Below are 20029 nucleotides of genomic sequence, written 5' to 3'. Positions count from 1 at the left end.
AATCCTGACCAGTTGCAATTGAAATAACGAAACTTCCAGATTCAGAGTTGATTTTTAACATAAATTATTAAGCTGGATTTCTGATTCAAATTTTATTTACTATATGTTATGTGGATGAGCTGCAGTATCAGCGATATAATTTGTGTGAATTTTGAAACCGGGCCATGTTGATTAAAAATCATAAAAATATCTTCAAAATGTTCAACTTGAGCGATTGCCTTGTTTCCGAAAAAATAGTCGATTGATGATGGGATAGTTTTATCACATGAGAATAATTAAAAACTACGGCAAGTTTTTGGAGCCTATGTTTTAAAACTGAGTTTGGAGGTTTTTTTCCTGAACTCGATTTTTTATCAGATTTTGTTCATCACCTCTAATTTTATAAGCAGTATTTTTAGTATTTTTAAGAAAATCGAAAAGATATGAACGTATGAAAGATACATATATGGTCAGCAAATTTGAGTTCAACACTGTAAGTACCACTACAAAAATTATTTGGTGAAAATCGGTCCAAAGAATCGCAAGTTACAGCTGTTTTATTTTGGCGGACCGACTTTTTTCAATCTTAAGCGTTTAAGAAATCATTTAACACTTAGGGGAGAGGCGGGCTATATGCGCATATTAAGGAAAGCACTCATTTTCTCCCTTATTCCAATAGATAGGAGTCTGAAAACTATATGCACATGAGCGGACATCTGTTTTATATACGTAAGAGCAATTTTGCTGTTAAAATCTCTTACAGTTTTTGTGAAAACAAATTTATAATAAAAGAAGTCAAAATAGACGAATAGACGGCGGGCTAAATGCGCATATTTATGTTTCAAGCTATATTTCATTTACAATTGCAATATTTTGAAATTATTTAATTGAAAATTGTAGAAACGGATGTAATCTGTACGCACAATAATTAAAGTTTAATATATTATAACAAAACTGACAAAAATCTTGTTTGAATTTTTAATTTTTTTTTACTTTATATAACAATTTAATTTTTTCATGCCATGTGTTTAAAGCGTATTACCCTCAAACTGCACTTATTAGATTTGATGAATCTCTAGCCATATCGTCAATCGGCTGTATGCGCATATTACCCAACATGCGCATTTAGGAACACTTCCCCCTATATTTAACAATCACCCCCACGAAGTGGGAAATTTTGAAATTTCAAAAGTACACCACCGGACCGCGCCTGGTCGACAGCAATGTCAATATTGAATGACATGTTTGCACTCCACACATACGATCGTCTTTTTATTTAATTTTCTGGCTGTGTTGGGAGGGATTTTACGTTATAAGTTGCGCAACAGATGAAAAAAATGTCACAGCAAGCATAATGTCGTTCATCTAACTTGGTCATGACATTGTAAGCTTATGTCGCTGACCAAAAATTAGTATCGCGTGACGTAGACATGCTAAGCAGTATCAAAGTCGGCTGATATTGGCTGTGCGACACTGATAATTTGCAGCTCTGCATATTATCTTTTTATTCGTTCGCACTGCAAGTTTTCCCGCTTGTGGGGCGAACCCACTTCCCGGCAATGTTATTCAAACCGTGTGGAGCACATCTCTCAGATTTCCCCTTTTTTCCCCTCGTTTTGACAGATTTAAGCTTTTTTCCTCAAATTTAAGCTTTCGTCTCCTATGCTCTCAAGGCAAAAAAAGCTTAAATCTGAGGAAAAAAAGCTTAAAAACGAGATTCACGAGCATTTAAAAGATGTTGGTCACATTTAAAAGATGTTGGTCACACGATACATAGACAAATCGTGTAACGTTGCAGGGATCTGGGCGAACCACGCTTGGCCTACTAATGTTTGGTGGTAGATGCAACTCTATCTGTATCTACCACTTCATAGTAGTTGGCCCGTGCAGAACAAAAAATTGATATCTGATGAGAATGCTGTTAAATAAATTCTACCCGCTCATTTTCACCATCTTTCATTTCATCTAACCTTTTATCCATCTATAAAATTCCATAACCTTTAAATATCCCTACTAAAAAGGACATCACTTTCCGATAAGGCCAATCAATTAAAGTAACAAACATAAATTACAGCGATTAATCTCTTCATAAAATCTTGAATAATATTCTGATTTTTTACTCAGTGTTCATTATATATTTTCATCGTTCAGACAATTTAATAACATAATTTAAAACAAGACATTCCAAAATAATAAGGGCATCCGCAGCAATCGCGAGCAAAGTGAAAATGCTCACGAGTTTAATCACTTCCATACCGCACCGGGGGTTAGTATGAAGGTGAGCAAAATAGGGCCGATGCCGTCGGGACCGACAAAATCACCAAATTTGCTCACTAGAAAGGGGCGAGAGCAAACATGCACTGAAAAAATTCTACCGTTTTGAGCAGAATTAAACAAACGATGTCGCAGCGTGTAGATGTTTGTTGATATTTATTTTAAGAAAAAAATTGTATCAGCTTAAAATTGTGGATGGTTTTTCTTGTAATAACTGCAGTTAAATTCGCAATTTCGTTACATTTTTTCGGGGTTTTCCAGGAATTGAACGAGAAAGTGTAAATGCTGGTTCTGATGGTGAGTTATTTATTTTGTATTTTATACTGTTTTTGACTTTTTTTCTACCTATGAATTTTGATAACATTTTTTCCTTTCTCACTCAATTTCAGATAAACAAACTTGAAGCATCGTAATTTGTGACCAAAAATGGTCACTCGGAGTTTCTCGGAGTAATAATAATCGAGACCAGTGCGCTGTGCAGGATTTTTGTATCCAACCGGCCGATATGGGTGGCATTCCAGTACTGTCCCTACCGATTCGGCTTTCGGAACGAGGTCCAATAAGTTTGCAACTAATGGGACCCAGTTTTTCGGAGCAGCAATTATTTCAATTAGCACGTTGGATAGAAAAAGAAGTTGAAGATTTTTTAGAAAAGTATGATTTTAATATAAATATAATAAACAAATAAAGTTGAATTTTAGTTGAATTGTTTGGTTTGTTAAATTTTGTTTTTCGGGTCCATTTGTTAGGAAATATAAGTGCCCGGCGTTTTGAAAGCAAAATCGAGCTTAATTCGAAAATATATTCTTATCTGAACTTATTTTATTCAATCAAGTCGTCCTACAATTCAATAAGTTTTTAATCACAATCCAGCAAACGGGTGACACGGAATTGGAAACACCGTAAGGAAAACTCAACGCTTTACAACCACCACCGGTTGAAAGCGGTGTCCTATAGATACGATGACGAGGCCAAGCGAAGCAAACATCCTGCTCGGAAGTTCTTGCTGCATCCGTCATCGGACCCGATTGCTGGTGTTCGAAGCTGCTTGGCCTTGCTGCTTCTGTATGGCATGTTCAACCAGGATGTAGACTTTGACGTCACGATACGGATAGCAGCTATCCCGTCAAATAACTGCCAACACCCCCAGGCCCTTTTAAGACCAACATTCATCGAAATTTGAGCAAAAAACTGACGACTCCGAAAATTTACTCGGTACGTATTAATTTAAATTTAGATTTTCTTCAAAAGTTTTCTCAGTGCAATGCTAAATTTAAAAATAATTATGCTACCGCCCGGTGCACGAAAGAGTGTGTATCCCAAAACCGGTCCGCTGAAATGAGCAAAACCGGGCCGCTTATACTCACTTATTGGTGCGTTTGCTCTAAATCACTATAAATTTGAATATCTCAGGAAAAAATGAGTGTGGTAACTCATTCCAGGTATGCAAAATCTCCCAAATAATAGATAAAATAAAATTGGCATAAGAGCTATTAGAAACTGAAAATTAGAATAATTCAATCCGATTTGCAAAATGTCTGAAACTAAAGCTTAGTTCTTTTAGAAATGGGACACTTTCTTTTGTTAATAGCTCATTTACTACAAATCGGATATACAAAACTTTAACAGCATTTTGCTGCCTGTTAAAAGTACTTTTTGACCTATTTTTGTCAAAATTTTAAGTTTACGCATTTTTGAGATATGTACGATGTAAAAAAAAAAGAAAAAAATAATTTTGCACAGTTTCCTTGAAAATCCGTGATTTTCGAATTGGTAGTCAGCTACCGTTGATTATTCGAAGAATTACTGTGTTTGAGTGATGGAAAAGTATGCCAACACTGTCAAAAATGTCCCTAAAGTTCAAATCAAGCTTTGGAGTGAAGTACATGTTCAGAAACTATGGTAAAGGGTCATCAGGGAATTCAAGTCTCATACCAGAATTTTTAATTTTGAATAAGTGAAAAACTAAGTGTAGATCGCTGAAATGTCCAGAATTTTTTCCCCGATAAGCTGAAAGTGTTGCTAGTTATGAGTTATTCAAACCTAACCTTCAATAAAAATATTTTGCTAGCTCCAGAGCTCGTAAGCTGTATAGCCGGTACCGAGGCTATGCGACAGATGATTTCTGATGAACAACAAAAATTAGGAAATACCCTATTTCAAACAAATTCTAACATATGAATCCTATGACATATCTGCTCGTGGCAAGGTTCCTACAATATTACAGTTTGTGTTTGCTGGTTGTTTTGTATAAAATAGAATGATTTGTAAAAATTTCTGCTCCTGTGGAAAAAACAACAATTTTCGAAAAGAATACTTTGGTTTTTGCTGTTTTTAAAAGCCTAAAATAAGTAATCTTGAACGTACCCTTCGCAACCTACGATCCTTACTAACCGATTATACTTGCAGTTCAACTTCATGATGGTTTAACTTCGTGATTGTCAGATTTTGCCAACAGAAATTCCATTAAAAACACTTTTGAGTGGATCAAAAATAATCAAGTTTTATTAATTTCGGAACAGCTGTGTCCACTACAATTGCCCTCAGTTTCTTTCAAAAGAGAAGTATTGGATCAAAAAGTAGCAGAAATTGAAGGAGGAGGTTGTAGATACCTAAAATACAGATAAGACAAAGTATAAGTTTGAAAAACTGATCAATATCATGACTGAAAAAAGTGTGCGCCGGCCGATAGGAGATACCAAGTATAAAGTAGAAATTTTTCTTACAAAAACCGATAAATATTTTTTTTTCAATTTTTTTCAAGAATTATTATAAGGTTACCTTTATTTCCTTCATAGAAAGTATTTTGATCAAACGAATAGTTTATGAGATACACGTATTCGTAACTGTCCCATTTCTAAAAGAACTAAGCTTTAACCACGTCCCCATAATCTTCATTGGTAGCACCGGGGTAGCCAGTCAGTCGTACACCAGTCCGCGAACCTGCAGCTGAAAGTGTAAGCTTAGTTTCTCGCGGCTCGTGTTCCATTCCATTCCCAACCCACCACCAATACTAGAAATGAGCCCCACAGGTCACAACACGACCAAACCGGACGGAACAGATGTGTGTTTATCTTCGCGTGCAGTCAGTCTCTGATGATGCGAGTGCTGGCTGATGGGGAACATGGGGTTGGTTGGAATCGATTCGATGACGATTCGTTTACTTGCTTGCTTGCTTACTACAATGCCTCTCCTATAGGTACTCAGTTGAACTTTTCAACTCGCAAGTATTTAGTTCTCGGTCAATTAACTGCATACCGATTCTGGAACGAAAGGAGCGCTCGGGAACTTGCAATCTAGAACGGCATTTTTTATTCTGAGATCACGAATATTATTAAAAGTTAAAAGAAATAATAAAAAAAACTTTTTCAAATTGTTAATATTAACCGAACCTGCTGTGAGCTCGAAATTAAGATTCAAAATACTGATATTTAGTTGAAGGACGTAGTGCCAAAATATGTAGGATTGATAAATTGATCACCGTTGCAACGGTTGCCTCAACGCGTTGAGGCTAAACTATCTTCGAATCAGCTTTAATGCTCTACCACTTTGATTCGTAAATCCTTAATTCATGTCCTTTACAACGTGTTACACAAATACTAACTAATATGTTTATATATGTACATATAGTTCTAAATTCCGAAGCTCTCAAGAAACTGATTGAAGGTTAAAAAAAAAAGTCTTGTGCACCTTAAAATTCCAGCAAAGCCTTCTAAATAATAGCTTACTTAAAACAACTGCCGTGGAACAAGCAACCACACGAGCGGAAAACCCAAACTTAAAAATAAACAAGACTCGTTTTAGGAACATTAGCTTACCGCGGATTTTCCACCACGATCAGTCTCCAGCCCTCGACCCTTTCCCGAAAGCCAAAATTAAATGCTAATAAGCAAAATTTCATTCGAGACAATCGATCGTCGCCGGCGGAATCAAACTTGGCGCAGCGGGAATTTCACATCATCTTAAGAAATTAGAACCAGCATCCACAGCATCTGTGCAAATTGAACGGGGCGCCAAAATAAATTTGTCAACTTTGTTTTGGTTGGAAAAGCTTTTTTTTGCATCGTAGAAGAATAAAAAAAAGTTGATGAGCTCACAATATTTTTAACAAGGAAAAACATACCAAAGCTTTAGACTTTTGATGTACATACTTTTTTTTAAATAGGAATATTTGAAGAACTTGATTCTTTATGGACCTTCCTTTGTGTATGGTTTATTTTATGAAAGATTTTTTTTTTCTTCAGGAACAGCCAAAAAATCTTCAAATGATTTTCTAGGTCTTCTACAAACAAATTATTTGAGCTTCCCTGGAAATAGACTTGGGCGTTGTCTTGTTGACCTCAAAGGTAGTTCCAAATCTTTTTAAATAAGCAGTAACGATTGCATAGCAGCACACTCTAATATTTTTTTTAAAATTTTACAACTACATATGTACATAAATAGTTTGATTTTTTTAAACTCACTAACACAGGCATGTCAAACTGGGGGTTCGCGGGCCGCATGCGGTCCTTGGTCAATGCGGCCCGCGTAGCCCCGTCTTAAATTTTCACAAAATTACCTACTACACAGAAGTACGCTGGTTTTCCTGCCACAAAATATTAAAAAGATTTTTTTTGCTACGTGAGGAAAAAATATTATTTTTGGAAATGAAAGGTGAACCTGTTGAACATTTTCAAGCAGACGACTGGGTTCAGGATTTGGCATTTGACGTTGATCTCACTGGCCACCTGCAAGATTTTAACTTAAAGCTTCAAGGAAAAGAAAAAAAAATATCATAACTGCTTGTGATGATGTAAAAAACTTTCAAGCGAAGTTACGGTTATGGATCAACCAAATTTCCTAAGAAAGCGTTGTACACTTCTCTACGTGCCAAGAACTGAAAAGATCAAATGAGGCTGCATCATTTGGAAAATACGAACTTCACCTAGATTCGTTACTACATAGATGAATTCAAAAGCCGTTTTCGTGACTTTAATTCATAAGAGCGAGAATTTTCGTTGTTTGTATCTCCATTTTCGTTTGCTCCTAAAAATGCTTCTGATAATATGCAACTAGAGTTGATAGAGCTGCAGTGCGATTCTTTATTTAAAGCGAAATACATTGAAGTGGCTGTACCAAAATTTTACAGCTATATTTGCCTGAACGCTACGTTTAGTTACGGAAATTTGTTGCCAGAATTCTTGCTATGTTTGCAAGTAGCTATCTATGTGAGCAGTTTTTTCCATAATGAAAGCTACAAAAACTCCTCATCGTTCGAGATTATCTGATAAAAATTTATCATCAAGAATGAAAGGGTCAGTGACAAATAAACTTCAACCTGATATCAGGACAATAGATATAATGCATTATGATATAAGAATGTTAAACATTAAAAGCTTACATAAAAATTCAACACAAAATTTCATTCCTTATTTACTTATAACTATATTCCATTTTATTGTATCTAATCCCCGCGAAACTAATGTGTTATGTTTTCTAACTGATTTTGGCTGCGGCCCTCTACGTCATAGAAAATTTTTAATGCGGCCCGCACACTTAAACGAGTTTACCATGCCTGCTAACAGTCTGGAAAATCTGAGCTGGTTCTGAATTTTTCTTCGCAATTGTGAAAATCTTATAGCAATTCTGAAAAACAAATTTGATGTTCCTTCTTCGTCGTATGGGTCATACGACCCCCATACGCCACCCCCCCCTTTCGATAAAAATTTCAAGCATCCGAAAGATTACAAGACCAAGAAACAAATTTAGGAAAATTGAAGTTATTTCACCATGTGTATTCTTGATTTTATTGAATTTTTAGTTAAAAAATTACTTGATTTATAGGTTTTGTGGAATGATATAGTATGCAATTTTGTTGCATACAAGCTTTTGTGCAACTTATTCCAATTTATTTGTTTTTCACATTATTTTTTATTGTCCCCCCCCCCCCCCCTCGCGATGTTCCAACTCCGAGTAACAAAAGAAGGATTTGAAATTTGTTCCGGCCTTATTTGATTATTCTTAATATTTTTGATGTATTTTTTGTTTCGAGATTAAAGCAATCCGTGCTTCGGCCATGACGTAAAATTTTTGCGCTCCGCGATTTCGTAAATTTCCTTCATTTTTATTTTCAATAAAAGTGGTTATTGTTTATAATACTGAACGAACCAATATTTATGCCGCGCTTGATAATCGACAGGGTCGTTTTTTCGGGGCCCAATTGTTGTTGCAGAGCCAAGTGTCGTTGTTCGGGAGGTCAACGCACTATGGGGCTCGTTTGGCCAGAACCAGCCGGAAGCAGACAGCGGAGGTGTTCCGGACAGTGGTGCGTGCCCGTGGAGCAGTGCAACCAGGCAGGGTTGCCAGAAAATCCTTGATATTCAGCTGTGATAAACCTGTGCCGTTCGAGCTGTGATATGATTGTTGTTATTGTTTTAATGTTATAGGAACGGGCCCGTGAGTAATAATATTAAGCTAGCTCAAGTTTTTAAAATGTCGTGTGTAAGTAAATATTTATAAATGCTACAAGTTTTGGGTTTTGAGTGTTTGTGTTTTGGGTTGTAGTTAGCCGTGCAGCACACACTGAAAGTCAGTGGTGCTCAACTTGTTTCAACATGCATAAATAAATGATAAACATAATGCTCAAAGTTTTTCAAGATAATCGAAATAGAGAAGTATTTACAAACAGGTGGAATAGAAGGAAGCAATTTATGCGTATTTCAGTCGCCCGAGAACGATTAGAATTAGTTTTGCTCCTAGATGGCTGCCGGAACGTGTTTTATTCTGGTTTTTCGGTTGTGCACATAATACATTAGACTGAATCGATTTAATGTCATTTTTGAGTTTCTCAAACCCTGGGGTATGAAAAGCTTCGATTTGGTTCAAAACAGATCTATTATTATTTGCAAAATTTTTAAGTAACGTTGTAAGTTTGTATGGGAAATTGAATATTTTGTTCTGAAAAATCAACATCATTTTTGTTTTTTCTGTGAAACCCAGCTTGCGAATGGTTTTTGTGCTAATTTGAAAGTTCTCTAAAGGAGATTTTCCGCTGAACAACTATATGACGGATTGGCTTGTGAAATCATCTACAAACTTTTTTCTGGTTTTATCATCCTGTACCAACACTGTTATACAAAATTGTTTCGAGCGATCACCAAATTTTTTAAAATAAATATTTTTATAATTCAGTTACCTTTCTGGGGTAACATGCAATACAATGCAAATCGAAGAGAAACCTTGTAAATCTCGATTCCATGTGCTGGAATATGATTGTTTTGCATTACGCGTTTGTCAACATTGAAGTTTCACTCATCCAAACATTGATTTTTATGATTTCAGCTAGTCGAATATTTTGTGTATGCAGTATCCTTATATTCAAAACAAAAATGTAAAAATAAGTTTCAACAAATTCAAAAATTACTGAAATTGGTGTTGTTTTTTAGCATCAAAAATGTATCAAAAACTATAAATTTATATACGTTTTCATTAGATTTTTCATTAAAAACTATGTTTTTTGTAAGTTTCCCGATCAGAAGAGAAAAACAAAATTATATCAAGATGAGATATTTTGATATTGATTTTTTTTCCAATCAAAATGCGATATAGTTTAGTACTCGTAGGATGTTAAAATATCTCAAATTATATAAAAAAGTCTATGTAAGCATAACTGAATTATATCACCCCTTGATAGCATTATATCAAGATCATATCTCAATCAGATAGGATTTAGACCACCAAAAATGCAAAAATAGGAGTCTTGTATACAAGCTTGTATGCGATATTTGTCTCACACGCATTACTTGTAAGCAATGTTGGACTACCTCCTAACTTGTACTCAAACTTTCATGCATTGTTTCCAACTTGAACAATTCTTGAAAAGTTCGGGTTCCATCCAGGAGATTCGAACCTCGACCTGCAGATTGAGAGGCGCGCACGCTACTACAGAACCATGCCTGGTGCATTAGAACCTTCAAACTTCCAATAATAGTTTCGGAAGCATTTGATTGCCCGGCAGAACAAAACAACTGATTGTATCAAAAGAGATATAATCATTTTTTTCGGAACGACCAAAACGAAGATTATGATATCAAAGCTATATCTCAATAAGTTAATAATATCTCGCAGAGATGGTTTTGTGTAACGATTTTGATATGCTCTTCTGATCGGGTACCCCTTTTTCTAAGTAAAGTGTAAATCGCATGTTTTTTGAAAATTGAAACTAACTGAAGAAGCCAATAATTTTTCTGACTACGTCAATTTGATGTCCCACTTATCCTAAAACTTTTGATGCAAACAAGGTAGTATTATTTGTGGACGTGGGTTTTTTTTTAGAAGCCATTGAAGTTGAAAAGTGTTGCATGTTACCCCAATTGATGGTACCCAGAAATTAAAGAGAGAACATAAACATCGTATTTTTACAGATATTTTTGATAAACCAAGAATGTTTGGAACTTATATATTGAAAAAGGCAAGTTGAGTGAACCGCTCTGATAAAATAAAAACAGCAGAGTAGGCTTGAAAATATTTCAAAGAAAAAATATCAGTCATGGATCGTGTCATGAAAAATACATTCGAATAACGTTAATATATGTAAATAGACACATAACACACGAAGTATTACAGGGCACGACACTTAACGTTCTCACTTAACGTTAAGTAGGAACGTTAGGTGTCGTGTCCTGTAATGCGTCGTATTATGTGTCTAGTGAAAATTCTCACGTGAGCACGAATCGTTTAGAATGAGTGAATGTAAAATTCACGTATGGAAACAGTGAGCAATGAATGAAATTTGGAAATCAAATAGATGCTTTAAAAAAAGCGTCTAGTAAATCTATTTATCTTAGTTCTATTTCCAGTTATCTTGGAATAGAACTAGCTAACGTTTGTGATTTTATTGAAAATAAAAACTGAAAATGAGCTTGGCAAACAAAAAAATCTTGACCGATTTAAAGTATCGCGTCATGGCTGAAACATTGAAGATCTCTATGATCAAGGACATAGTGGTTAATTTTTTCCTATCCAAAAAAAAATCACTATTTTTAGCATCGATAATATGTTTTGACTTATTTTCTTTTGAATTTATCTCTTTTTCTCATACGGTTAACTAACTTTTCTCCGATTAAATGAGAAATAAAAATTGTTGAACACATGTGTTAATTTAGTTTAATAAAAAAAATAATGCAACATATTCTTAAATCACTTAAAAAGGATCAGTCAGTATAGATTAAATCATTGTTCTTCTATCATAAAAGGCAAACAAGCAAAATAAGGGTACAAATTGTTGATGGTCACTAACTTTTGTTTCCGATTGTATGATTGAGTAGATGCTCTTGATGCACTCGAAATTCAACAGCTTTTTTCGATTATGATCATCGAAGCCCCTTTCTGATGGCTGCCTCACTGACTAAATTAACAACAACCCTTCCCTTATCTAGGTTAAACGTTCTAATCATCTGACTGTTTTTCCATTTTCAGTTGCCGCAGAGTCTGCCAACCGTAACCGAAACCGCGTCCTAGTCAGCAGAGGGTACAAATCGAACCGTTCCGAAATGCGATACAGATACTCGCTCGATCGTTTGTACCTAAAAATGTCCATAATCCGATCCGATGCACCGTTCTGCTGACGAATGTGCTGCTCGTTTCACACATGAGAAGGCATTACAACTGATTCTAATGATTGTGATTCGAATTTTCCACCTAGACACATTCGTATGAACATGTGTGGAAGGTAGCTTTTCCACTTTAGGGCTGCTGCTAGAACACGACTTAGAACAAGGCTCAGCCGCATAAACAACTCGTTTGCGCAACCATCACACATGAACTAGGCGGCCTTCAAAATATCCACTTCTATTTTTTTTTATCTCTCTCTCCTCCTCTAGTCTAACTCGTTCTTGGGAAAACTTGAGCTTACTTTTCAGTAAGTTAATCTCGCGGGTCTAACGGCGCGACTCGTTACCGGTTTTTATCGCAGTCAGAAGTATCTTCGGGCTATTCAGTAGTACGATTCTAAGTTCTCGTTAGGCTAGGGATGAGGCTGTGTCGTTGAGCAAGTTGACTTGTGTGCTTGTAAAGAGATAGCGCAGCCCTATGGTGCCATTAACCGAGACCGTCGTCGTCGACGTTCAATCAACTTTATGCCTATAGTTTTTAATGATCGGATTCACTCGTAGATGCTGAGTTACGGAATTATTTCGAGTAATTGAGATGATTTAAAATTTTCGTTTTATATTTCGATTAGGCAATCTCTTTGCAATTTCTTTTGATTTGTTGCTCCTATACTGAGTCTATTAAATATAATCTTTTCTTTTAGTTTTTCATTTGATAACATTTTATTAAAAGTTAATTTCAATTATTTATTATGAATTTCTAAATGCTCATACCACTATTTGAATCCATTAATCATGCAAATGTATTAACCGAAACTGGCCTTAACTTTTCTAGGATCTAGCACTCATTGAGTTGAGGTAGATCAGAAGAAATCAAACATGTTTTAATCCTGCTTCTCGAATTGCGCTAAGTTGGTTGTATAACAGATAAAAAAAACAAGAGTGAACTCATATTTCAGAATTCAAACATTTCACTATCAGAACCTGTTTAGGGAACGAATCAAACATTCTTAGCCTAATTCATCCGACAACAGGTTATGCTCAAGCCGTTCTTTTGATGTCCTTCAAGACATCAATGATGAGAAGTGGTTTGCTTTTATTTAGTCCTGCTTCACTGCTCCTCACGGAAAAATGATGGGATATTAAAAAAAAAAAATTTCCAACGTCATGTGAATTACGCAATCTCCGAAACAATCAGCCTTAAATTAGAACTTGATTAATATGGAGATTGATTCATCGAGCCACATTCATTTGACGCCGGCAAATAGAGCACAACGAGCTCTGTAAGTAAAGTCATTGGAAGGAAAAAAAAAAGAACGAATCGCCTCTGACTGCGCAACAACTTGGTTGAACGGAACAAAGAATTCAACACAGAAATCGCGTTTCTGTGATTCCAAAGTTCATCCAAAGGCGATGACGCGTTGAGCTACAAAAAGTTCCTTATCAGTTTTCTGCCGCTCTGGTTCGATTTATAACACATCGTTATTAGATTGATTTTGCCTTTGCTTTGACCATTTTACACATCCACAATCTCCAGTTTAATAAATCTCTGTTTCTCGCTAACCTTTTGCTAAGAAATATTTCGAAATCTTCAACCTTGAAACTGGAGGCGAAAATAATCACAGAGCCCACCCGAAATCCACCTGTATTGTTATCGCTTGGAAATATTTTCCAAACGTTTGTTCCTAAACCATCTTTGCTTATCATAATCAATTGAACTCTTGAGTGATTACTCTTATCGGCCATTCCTGATCGACGGTTGCTGAAAACTAAATTCCAGCAACTTATAGGTGTTTTTAGATTTGTTATTTATTTATTTCATTGCTTTATAAACGACTTTTGTCGTGAGTATGAGTATTATTTTTGTATTTTTTTTTCTTCAAGAACAACAACTTTCAAAAATATATTGTTGGTCCACTCAATATTTCTATTTTTGCGATAGCTGGTTTGGACTCCCGGAGAGTAACATTGTATAGAAAAAAATACAGAATTCAAGAAAAAAGTAAACATTGTTTCACATTCAATTTATTTATCCAATGAAATAAAATTTCATTGTTACACAAGTATTTATGTTACTGTAACAAAGTTGCATTGATAATCAACTGGGGCATCATGCAACACTTTTCAACCTCCATGGCTTCTATAAACTTAATTTCCACAGATAATCATACCGCTTGTACATCAAAAGCTTTAAGGTTGATGGGACATCAAATTAACGTAGTCAGAAAATTATTGGTTTAACCAGTTATTTTTAATTTTACAAAAAATGCGATTTTCACCCCACTAAGAAAAAGGGGTTTATAGCAATGAACTTTGTTTTCAATGAAAATTCAAATGAAAAACGTTTGAAAATTTATAGTTTTTCATATTTTGGTGATGTCATAACGTATAAAGCACCAGTTGCAGTAATTTTTGGTTTATTTCGAATAAATTTTTAATTTTTTCTGTCAAAGATGTTTTAAAGAAAAAGCATAAAGGTGCTGCATACATTTAGGAGTTAAAAATACTACAAAAAATATATATAAATGAAATCATAAAAATCATTGTTTAGATTAATCAGATTTTTTAATTTACAAACGCGTGCTGCAAAACAATCATATTTTAGCAAATGGAAACGAGGTTTAAAAGATTTAAATCTTTGAATTGCACTTTGATGCATTTTTGTCCATACTGGTAAATGAATTATAAAAACATTTATTTCAAAAAAATTGTGATTTTCCGAAAAAGTATTTACACCAAAAGAGTTGATATAGGATAATAAAAACAATGTAAAGTTTGTTGATGATATCATTATCACCCAATCCGTCATACTGGGTAAAGTTTTTGTGGAAACTTAGTAGTCTAGGATAATTGGATATTCTTGGTTACTCTAAGTAGCCAAGGATATAGCAAACAGAAAATAAATTTCACTTGTTCTTCAGACTTTGGCCAGAACACATGTTTTTCCTTTAACTCTCAAGTGGCGATAGGCCCAGCGCAAATCGTGGTAACAGCATGAAAAGTTTTTCAAGAAATCAGCAAGTAGTTTATCAAGGAGATGTCATTAATCCCGAGGGACGATTCGAGCAGCAGTAACACTGGTTCGAACGGAACGGACGAACGCGCACAGGTAAGACGATGGTCAGGTAAGACGATGATGAGTTCTGGAAGCGAAAGAACGGTTGGCGCATCTCGTTCCTACGGTGGTGCCGTAAGTTTTCCCGCAATCGAGAAGCTGAAAGATCGTCAAAACTATGCGTCGTAGTCTGGTTTGCGATGAGAATGACCCTCATCAGAGAAGGAACGTGGCGCGCCGTTCATCATTCGGAAGGATCCGGATGTGGATCCGGAATTAACCAACCGGCGCTGGCAACGATTTCCCTGTCGTTAGAGAACAACTACAGCATCGTGCAGAACGCAACCGGCGCGAGGGACGCATGGGAACGACTCCATGGGCCATTTCAAGATAACGGTCTTCTTCGAAGGTGCTGGGTTTGCTGAATTGTTTGACATCGGTTAAGCTGGAGCAGCATGGTTCCGTGGAAGACTACGTGGACGAACTGGTGAAAACGGCGAAAAACTGACCGAGATCGGATTTGAGGTGAACAACCAGTGGCTTGGGTCGTTTCTACTCAAGGGGCTCCCATCGTATTACAATCCGATGATTATGGCACTCCAAGCATCTGGAATCGAACTTACGACCGACGCTATCAAGGCGAAGGTTCTCCAGGATGTCTGGTGACGGACAGATGGTGATCAAACCGAAAAAGCACTTTTCACGAAGCAGAAGCAAAGGTGACCCAAGAGCAACGTTGGATTCAAGAGAGAAAAACGGTGTTATTCTTGCGGAGGTCTTGGCCATTTCGCTGCTGATTGTCCTCAGCAGATGAAGCAAAGCAACAAAACGAAGTCTAAAAAAGCTCTGGTGCTATGTTGGCTGTTCGAAATAATTATGATCAAAACTGGTTTTTCGATTCAGCAGCTAGTAGTCACATGACGAGGAGCACAGCGAATTTAAAGAGATTGTAGACTTACGAACAAACGGTGGACACGGCGAACAACCAAATCACGATGTTAGTCGCCAAAGGGTTGGTGAATCTCGAACTAGCAGAAGGACCAATCGAAATTCGAGATGTGGTACTGAAATCATCTGAACCAGAATAGTATGCGAAAGCTTGAAGGAATGGTGAGCTGTTTAAATTTCAAGCAAAACCATTCCGACTGTGTGGAGTGCGCAAAAGGCAAGCATGCGCGCGATTTTTTTTTTCCTCAAGCGGTGTCAGGTCCGAAGGGTTGCTGGATTTGTTTTTTTTTGTTTCGATTATAGTCGTTACAAAAAAAAAAAAAAATAAAAAAAAACAAATCCAGCATTTGGTTCACTCGGGCGTGTAGAGAAACCAATAGAGAAACAATCTATCGGCGGATGTCGATATTTCGTGGTTTTTGTAGACGATTCAAGCCGGAAAGTATTCGTCTGTTTCCCGAAATCTAAGGCTGACTCAGCTGCCGTGATATGACGAAGTGACGAACATCCATTTTTATCGGTTTTTACTTTTTGACGTCATTTTATTCAGTTTTCTAAAAGCTTTCAAATGCTCTGAAAAGTTTTTTAATACTCCATATAGTTTTCGAGTAAATTCAGAAAAACGAAGTGACGAATATGCCATTTTGACGCCAATGTGACTAATATCTGTTAATCCATGGGAGAGATACGGAAAACTCTAGCAGTTCTAATAATTTTGAAGCGATTTTCATAAAATTTAGGACATATACCTATCTTGACATGAAGGTATTTTAAAAGAAAAGACACCCCTCCCACCTTAGGAAATGGGGGGTGGTCCCATATAAAATAATTTAAAACTTTTTAGGGCGATCATTTTTAATTTTATCAAATTTGATATGTAAATTTATACAAATTTATTTATTTTCAGAAAATGGAAGAATGATGGAATAAAAGAAGCAAATTTGCAAAAGTCTATACATTTTTTAAATATTATTTTATTAATGAGTTTGTTATGGAAAATATATAATATTAGGAAATGAATGGTTAAAATTATTCGTTAGTGCGCAACGATATCATATAGAAAAAAAATCTCAAATTAAAATTAAAATCAAATGTTGTGCATTAATTACGATAAATTTGTTTATTGAATAAAAGCACAATTTTAATTAGTTTAAATTCTTCAAAATACATTCTTTCTTCGAGCATCTCCCAAAATTCTTTGTTGTTAAGTAGAGGACTCATCGGCTTGGCATATTTTGATCGCGCTTTTGCAGCCTGAAATGTTTCAATTCTCATTTATTGTTCCCAACATCTCTGCAAACTCTCCGATATCTTCAAAAATACTTACCTCCTCGCTCGGATATGCTTGAATAAGTTCCAACACCCTGGCTTTTTTTAATGAAATAGCAAAAATTGTTCAATTTCTTTGGTTCGGAAGTTTGCACAAGCCTACTAACTACCATAGTAAGAAGGACATTAGACACTTCGGCGTATAATCGCTTAAAACAAAACTTACGTTTTCACGCCGAAGTGACTAATGTGTTTTAAAAACTTATGTATGCAAAATAAGAAGTTGTAATCCGAAAGGCTATATTTTAGATACATTTTAGAACAGATTGTACAGATTATATTTCGTTAAAAATCCTGGAGTAATGAATGTTAAGCTAAAAGAGAAAATCGCTTTTATTGACGAAAACACAAAATGGTTTATTCGTCACTTCGTCATATCACGGCAGTGAGGTGGTCAACGTTTTCCAACATTCAAATTGATCGATGGTTGAGCGACAAACGCGACGATTCTTGAAAATTTTGCGAACAGATAATGGGACCGAATATGTCATTCGAAGCGTTCCGGAGACTGTTAGGAGTATCCAAATTGGTAAATCGGAAAATTGAAAGCCAAAAAACTTAAAGTTGGTCCCATTATCAAGTTCTAAAATCTTGTTAAAGTATTCAAACTAATTTTTTGAAGCGTAAATTTTGTTTGAAACCGTTGATAATATTGGTTTTCGTAAAAGTATGCATTTTTTCGATTTTAACAGTATTGTTATTCTTACAAAAACTGGAATTCAAATGATCGATACCAAGTTTGCTTAACTTTGATATGACAACCGTCCAAAATAAATTTAAAAAGTATCAACGTTGCTAGAAGAAAATGTTGTTGAATAATTGGTAAAAGAAGAGAGTGAATTCACGTTGTTTGCTGAAAATGTTTGAAATAAATGTTTAAATATACAGCTAGTTTCAGTACTCAGTTGAAGAAAAAATGGTTCCAATTTGAATCCAAAATAAGGAAGTGCGATGCCTTCCGACACAGAGTGAGCACAATGTGCTATCAATTTCTTCCCGAGCAGCGAATAGCTACTGGCAGCTAGCTTGTTCGTTGCACTCGCAGTAATGCCTCGATTCTCGAGTTCGCCAGAGGTCACAGCCCCAGTTAGCCTTCCTGGTCAATAGTTTAAATAACACGCGCCGCTAAATGCTGCTGTGCTGCTTAGAGCACAACTCTGCCTAACCCTGAGCGGACCTAGCTGATCGACTAGCTGATGAAAAATCAACCTATCAATGGTAGAGTTTGTTAGCATAGTTATATCATTGCTTGTAAAGTGTGTACGTGTACAATTAAATGATCATACAAGTGGATTGATTGATTTTTTTTAAGCCTTAACACGAAAATTACAGAGTATGCCAAATGAGTTTTCGTGCTCCGTGTTGACCTTTAACCTCTTTGCTCGCGGCACACAATACGCAATCAGTTCAACATCTCATTTACTTGGAAGCATTCCTGATTTTTGTCGGAGAATTTACTTTCCAGGCGAGATTTAAAACCATGTCGGAAGATCACTATGTTTTTCATTTAACTTACATATTATTGTTTAAAACATATTCCTTATCCATCTTTGGACATATGGCATAACACCGACGTTGGTTCTGATGTCAATGTTATGGTCAGTAGCACGTATTGGTTGGTTCAGCTTTTTTCTTCTCTAAACAAAAACCCGTTTCCGAGCTTAACTCCACGTAAGGTAGCACTTTTTCACCACTGCGATCTGTTGTGTGCGTCTCTTAACGTTCCCGATTCCACTTTCGCGACGATTTACAACTTTCCCGGAGCCAAACTTTTACGATCTACACTATAGAAACAACTCGACCAAACTAGTCCTGCCTTTGGCTTGGTAGTTTCCCCCGGTTCCGATTCCTGCAAAATTCAAGAATATGTTTGTATAGTTTACACAAATCGCGTTGACGATAACGAAAAACAAACCGCAATGAATTACAAAAAAAAAACAGTTCTATAGGTCGCTGCGCACTCGCCTCGCCGTTTGATTTGCGCTGACAGCGCTACTGGAAATTGTTGTTGTTTTGGCGTTTTGCTGTTTGATTTTTTTTCCGCGACTCACTATATGTGTGGGGAATAGCTTACTGTGATCATGAGCTACTGATACCGAGGCTCTTCAACCATAAATTAGTATGGGAATCAAAGGAGTGCGCGTTTGTGTTTCATTCGAATGGGGATTTGGATTCCTTCGGATGTTGGTTAGGATGAGGAATAAAGCATGGACTCAGAATTTAGGATTAGAGGCGAGTCGAACCAATTAGAAAAGATGACGAGAAACAGGTTGTTGTTAAAAGTTTGGGTTGAGATCACCCGGGAAATAAAATTAGAATGAGGCTTATTTTGAGTTGCACAATTCTGGGTAGGTTCGGTAAGTTAAGATTATCAACGAACGTCTCTCAAACTCTCTCTGCTTATTCATCCTTTTCCGAAAAACATTTTATACACTCCATTTTTTAGTAAACTTGAATAGATTTTGCCTTCTAATTGTTCATCCACAAATGATAAACTTATGATAACCATAAGTTCTCTTTTGGAGTTGATCCTACTTTTTAAGATGGAGGATTTCCGCGTACAATGGTATATTCAAGTTTTATTTACTTAGAAATTTCTAATAAGACTCCCGAACCTGGTTTAAGACTCACTTTGCATGTTTTCAATAGTATGTTTACTTTTTTCGCTGTTTAGGTAAATTAACGCTTAAATGTTGAAAAATTTACTAACAGGACCTACCTATCCAGAAACCGTGGTCTACTAATAAACTTGAAGGACGCCTCAGTTTTTTCGAAAGTTTCAACTATTCGCGGTCGTCGTAAAAGTTGATCATTGATTCAAAGCCTACGATTTGAGAATCTTGGAAAAGTTCTAAAA

The 20029-nt window shown here is 35.9% G+C and overlaps 1 long non-coding RNA gene across 1 annotated transcript; it reads left to right on the top strand.

The window, feature by feature from the left end:
- The first annotated feature begins 2182 nt into the window (after positions 1 to 2182).
- Positions 2183 to 3083, top strand: LOC129760725 (uncharacterized). Its single transcript, XR_008740379.1, has 2 exons — positions 2183 to 2550; positions 2643 to 3083. It is a non-coding gene; the product is annotated as an uncharacterized LOC129760725 (long non-coding RNA).
- The last annotated feature ends 16946 nt before the right edge of the window (positions 3084 to 20029 follow it).

This window comes from Uranotaenia lowii, unplaced genomic scaffold, assembly GCF_029784155.1.
Source record: "Uranotaenia lowii strain MFRU-FL unplaced genomic scaffold, ASM2978415v1 HiC_scaffold_741, whole genome shotgun sequence".
Taxonomy (NCBI): domain Eukaryota; kingdom Metazoa; phylum Arthropoda; class Insecta; order Diptera; family Culicidae; genus Uranotaenia; species Uranotaenia lowii.
This window is presented reverse-complemented; position numbering and strand designations above follow the sequence as displayed.